The 5,904-nt window shown below is 51.3% G+C and overlaps 1 long non-coding RNA gene across 1 annotated transcript; it reads left to right on the top strand.

Annotated features, from left to right (window-relative positions):
* The first annotated feature begins 1,242 nt into the window (after positions 1-1,242).
* LOC123652077 lies at positions 1,243-5,525 on the top strand. Its single transcript, XR_006741174.1, has 2 exons — positions 1,243-1,439; positions 4,661-5,525. It is a non-coding gene; the product is annotated as an uncharacterized LOC123652077 (long non-coding RNA).
* Positions 5,526-5,904: the final 379 nt, after the last annotated feature.

Genomic DNA, 5,904 nt, shown 5'->3' with positions numbered 1-5,904 from the left:
CTCATTTTGAACCTCACCCAATCATTGTTTAGGGGTGGGACCCACTTCGAACCTCACCCAATGGTAGTTGAGGGGCAGGTCCCACTGCCAACCTCAGCCAATGGTAGTTGAGGGGCAGGTCTGCTTCCCACCCTAAGCCAATGGTAGCTGAGGGGCAGGTCTGCTTCCCACCCTAAGCCAATGGTAGCTGAGGGGCAGGTCCCCTTGCCACCCTCAGCCAATAGTAGTTGAGGGGCGGGTCCCATGGCCAACCTCAGCCAATGGTACTTGAGGGGCGGGTGCCTCTGCCAACCTCAGCCAATGGTAGTTGAGGGGTTGGTCCCACTGCCTACCTCAGCCAATGGTAGCTGAGAGGCGGGTGCCTCTGCCAACCTCAGCCAATGGTAGTTGAGGGGCGAATCCCAAGGCAAACCTCGGCTAATGGTAGCTGAGGGGATGGTCCCATGCCACCCTCAGCCAATGGTAGCTGAGGGGCGGGTCCCATGGCCAAACTCAACCAATGGTACTTGAGGGGCGGGTTCCTCTGCCAACCTCAACCAATGGTAGCTGAGGGGCGGGTCCCACTCCCAACCTCAGCCAATGGTAGTTGAGGGGTCAGTCCTACTGCCTACCTCAGCCAATGGTAGCTGAGGGGCAGGTCCCCTTCCCATCCTCAGCTAATGGTAGCTGAGGGGCGGGTGCCTTTGCCAACTTCAGCCAATGGTAGCTGAGGGGTGAATCCCAAGGCAAACCTCGGCCAATGGTAACTGAGGGGTGGGACCCACATCCAATGGAAGTTGAGGGACAGATGCCTCTGCCCACCTCAGCCAATTGGAGTTGATGTCCGGTTCCCCTGCCATCCTCACCCAATGGTAGTTGAGGGGCCTGTCCCACTGCCTACCTCAGCCAATGGTAGCTGAGGGTCGGGTTCCTCGGCCAACCTCAGCCAATCGTTGTTGAGTGGTGGGACTTACTTTGAACCTCACCCAATAGTTGTTGAGGTTTGGGTCCCACTTCCAACATCAACCATTGATTGTTGAGGGGTGGGACCCACTGCCAATGGCAGTTTGAGGGGCGGGACCCACTTCCCCCCTCACTCATTGGTTGCTGATGGGCAGGACCCACATCCAACCACAACCCATGATTGTTGAAGGGCTTGACCAACTTTCAGCCTCACCCAATGTTTGTGGAGCGGTTGAGATTTTTAAACTGAACTCAATCATGGCTCTATATTGGTGATGGTGATTAATTAAATATTAACCTTTTAATCAAAATAAAGTCTTTGAGTGAAACTTACTTTAAATCTCTCCGAAAATACTACTTGCAATGTTAAAAACAATTTTTTTTCTTTATCCTACAGCTCTGCTTTCTCTGGAGGTGGTAGTTCTGTTAATTTTTTTCTTTATGTTACCAATGTTTTCTGGTGCCTCACAATCCTTGCTTGAACATTGAAGGACAAGGTAGGCTGCTCTCATGGCTGGAATGAGTTTCCCTTTGCATTTGTCTGTATCTGTTTGCCTCGCATGTCTGTCCCCAAATGCATGGGGCTGCCTCTGCTTCCCATGTCTATTCTAGCTTTTAAGATCTGACTTCCTTTTTTTCAAAAAATGTTTCATGCAACATTCAGACAGAATAGTGGATAAAACACATATGCTCAGCATAATGAATAATTATAAATCAAATACCACCAAATTAAAAAATAGAATATCATCATCATTATTCTAGAAGCCCTTCTCCCACGTGTTCCTTCCTATCAAACTTTCTCCTCCAGAAGGAGCCACTCTGCTAACTCTACTGTAATAATTACCACCTGTGTAAGCAACTCTAACCTACATTTTAATTTTGTCTTTAAAAAATATTCCATTAGTGGAATCAAAGTATATGTTGTTTTTGTGTTTGTTTGTTTGTTTGTTCAGTCTTCTGTTGAGGTAACTAAAGAGGCAAGTAGCAGAGGGCCTCTGATGCCTTGGTAGTCTAGCCAAGCCAAGCTAAGCCAGAGTTCATGTGTGGAACTGAGAAGATGAAACTCATGAGCAGCCAATCACAAACAGCCCACTGGGCTTTCCTAAATAAGGCAACTGCTGCAGCTACAGCCAATGAAATTATTTCCTTGCTCAGCTTCCCTGTCTTCACTATAAAAACCCAACTGCTTTTGGCTCAGGGAGATGCGAGTCCAGCACATGGACTGGAGCTCATGTCACACATTTGCGCAAAGGGCCACAGCACACACCCAACTTTAATCAGAGGCCTTGGCCCCAGTGGCAATGGTCCTGACTGGTTGTTGGTTTCTGCGTAGAGCAAACGGTAGCGACAATTTGTGTGATGACCAATACCTGTAGGAAGCAGAGGAGCTAGTCAGCAGGAGAGGGCTGTGCAGAGTGAGGGCTGTGCCCAGGGGAGCGAGCATGTGGCTGGAGGGCCTTCTAGGTGACAGGCACCTCCTGCAAACTCTTCCCTTAGAGGAGGCCCCGTATTCTTTCTAGGAGCCAATTGTCCTCAGAGTCACAACCTCTGTCAACCTCGGCCTGTGACCTCAGCATCCCCAGATTGACATTAAGCAAGCACACAGTTCGCCATTGTCACCAGTAGCTGTCGTGTGACCTATGGGTGGGCACCCTGAGCCACAATTTGCTTCTTTGTCCCAGAACCCCCATTCCTGCCCACCATTACTCCCTAGCAGGGAGCACTGCTTCCCCGCCCAGGGGGGCAGTGTTGCCCTCAGGGCTGGTCTGAGCCCAGAGCACAGCAGAGCCCAGGAGAACAAGCCTGGAGCCCAGCCAGCAGACCTCACACCACCTCTAGGCCACTTGCTCTGGTTCAGCCAGGCTGCACCCTGAACTTTGTGATGCCGGCTTCCCTGATCCCTTGTGTTCAGCTGGACCCTGGCTGGAGGCCCACAGGGCCTGAGCTCCAGTCTGAGCTCACTCCACAGACCCCAGGGTGGAGAATTGGCCTCTCTGCCCCAGGGTGGTGGGCTCTTGCCCTGCCCGGCTGGGGGTGGGCGGGGTGGGGATGGGACAAGCAACAAATAGCCCATGGCTTAGCTATCACTGGCTGAGAACTCAATTTTTCATTTGCTTCCTTATCCCTCCTGCGGCTCCTTTGTTGTCGCTGCTCCATGGACCATAGCTAATGCTGATGGGCAGCCATGTGGTGGGGCCCTCAGGTCACAGGGTGTTGCACAAGTGTGGGAAAATTGGCAGGACATTCTGGGGCAGAACATTCCAGGCCCTTCCAAGCACTGCCTTCCCGGCATGGACACCCACGGTTCCTTCCTTTTCTAAGGGGGCAGTGGTGGGTGTGGCCAGGTGAGAATAGCTCCTGGGGCCTATTGTCAACTGGGGCACCTTAACTTTCGTCTGTTTACAAATACGCATCCTCCTCTCTCCTCCCTTCTCTCTTCAGCCACTGACAAGGGTTGGTGTTTGAGGGAGGTTGTTTTTCTAGAAAAGCTTTGTTCTGTGGGTTGCAGGGGCGCCCCCAGAGAAGCATTCCTGAAGAACAGCATGTTGGGGGTGCGGAGGAGACTACCCAGAGAGCTGCAGCCATATGCAGGCCTCCATGCCGGTGCCTTTTCAAACAAACTTTTTACTGGCGTGTAACATACCTGCAGAAAGCGGGTTAAGATTTGCAGGGCGAGGTGAGTCATCACAAAATGAACCTTTATTCAGTCACCACCCGAGCCAAGAAAAACCCTATGGTGCCCGGCTGGCATGGCTCAGTGGTTGAGCATTGATTTATGAAGTAGGAGGTCAGGGTATATGCTTGGGTTGTAGGCTCAATCCCAGTGGGGGGCATGCAGGAGGCAGCTGGTCAATAATTCTTTCTCATCATTGATGTTTCTATCTTTCGCTCTCTTTCTTCCTCTCTGAAATCAATTAAAGAAAGAAAAGAAAGAAAGAGAGAAAGACGTCATGTTACCATGAAACGCTACTTTTGCCTTGTCTGTCACTTTCCTGTTCCCATCCCTAAAGCTATCTCTCTCCTGTCTGGTGACTTCAGAGACTCATTGCACCGGCTCTGGAGCGCCCTATCAATGCGGTCAGGTAGTCAGGTGAGGTCAGGTGGGAAGTGCTCCTTGCATTTGTTGGCTCCCTTATCCCTCCTGCGGCTCCTTTGTTGTCCCTGCTCCTTGGACATCAGCTAGTGCTGATGGGCAGCCATGTGGTGGGGCCCTCAGGGCGTGGTGCAAGTCCTCTCCCATTCAGGGATCTACCTGGGATGGTCCAGCCAATCGGAGCAGGTAGTAGCACTTGGTGTATTCTCATTGGTTTGTTTACAGACGGTGCCCACGGTCTCGAAGGACCCTTGCAAGCAAGCGTGGATAGTAAACGAAGGCTTGACTCGAGGGAACATCTGAGCTAAAGCCAGCCCCGCACGAGGATGGTTTCAACTGAAGCGACATCCCTCTCCCAACGTGACAAGGAGGCTGATTCTGTGTAGCCCTCCCAGGGCAGGTCTGAGTAGGCCACCTGCCGCCTTTGGGCTTGGAGACCCCACTTGTAAAATGGCATCCAAGGAACCATTCAGCTCCGAGACCGTCTGATTTTGGGGGGTCAAATTATTTCACAGGGGCAACCTCAAGCCAGCGTATTTCTAAATATCCTGGAAATTGCTCACCTCCCTGACACTTTCCTTCGTTTCCAAATAGCCTTCGGGTTCTGCTTCATCTACCAGGTAGGGCCCCAGGCTTTGCTGACCAGTTCCTCATCCTACGAGTCATCTTCTGCTTTCATAGCCTTCCCTCGGTCCCCCGGCAGCCACTCTGCACCTACTGTTTCCCCGTCAAGCTGCACCTTCCCGGACAGCCAGGGGACGATGACTGGCTCTCGCAGGTTTGATTGTCACACCTTACATGTCACTGCTCAGATCCAATCCCAATGGATTATTTGGTGCGCTGACATTTGTGGGCAACAGAGTGATCTGTAAAATAATAAATATTGTGCAAAAAGCATACAAACCCTTTTGAGGCTTGTGAAGTGCCCATTGTTCTCCCTGCAGCCAGGGTAAACATCCCCTGCTCCTTTCCCCACCGAGAGGCCACAGTGCGGTCAATAACCAGCTACAAAGAAGTCTGAGTTGGGAAGGGCGCAGAGGCAGGCTCTGCCGTAGACATGACTGCACAGAGCAAAGCTACAGCCTCCGCTGGAGATCATGTGCACACTCCATGGCCCTGCCGATGCCTGCTGATAGGCAAAGCCCGTCACCTGTCCTCAGTCACCCACACTGTGAGCCTCAGCTCTCGGGGAAGCGACCAGGTGGCCACAGGGGTTCTGGGAAGGCTGCCCCTGCAGCCCAGAGAACCTCAGGTGGGAGAGAGGTGTTGTGGAGTAGAGGAGGGACCTGAGAGTCAGGTGGCAAGAAACCTTATACACTCAAAGCGAACACATTGTGTGTTATGTTAGGATGGTGGTCACCCCGAGGGGTAGTGACTGGAAAGAGGGCTGTGTAGGGCTTCTGGGGGCTGGTGCTATTCTGTTCCTTGGATTGGGAGCTGTTCTCCAGAGAGGGGTTCAGATTCTTAAAACCCATCAGACTGTATACTTCTGATGTGTGCATTTGTTATACTACGTAAGTTTCATTTCAACAAAAAGTTTACTTTTATTTTATTTTATTTTAACATATTTTATTGATTTTTTACAGAGAGGAAGGGAGAGAGACAGAGAGCCAGAAACATCGATGAGAGAGAAACATCGACCAGCGGCCTCCTGCACATCCCCTACCGGGGATGTGCCCGCAGCCAATGTACATGCCCTTGACCGGAATCGAACCCGGGACCTTTAAGTCCGCAGACCGATGCTCTACCACTGAGCCAAACCGGTTTCAGCAAAAGTTTACTTTTAAAAGCTGAATATTACCAGACTGAATTCCAAACCAAACATATGTTTGGTTTGGAAATGTTTGGTTTGGAATTCAGAACTAAAT

This window comes from Pipistrellus kuhlii, unplaced genomic scaffold (genome assembly GCF_014108245.1).
Source record: "Pipistrellus kuhlii isolate mPipKuh1 unplaced genomic scaffold, mPipKuh1.p scaffold_m20_p_11, whole genome shotgun sequence".
Lineage (NCBI taxonomy): Eukaryota > Metazoa > Chordata > Mammalia > Chiroptera > Vespertilionidae > Pipistrellus > Pipistrellus kuhlii.
This window is presented reverse-complemented; position numbering and strand designations above follow the sequence as displayed.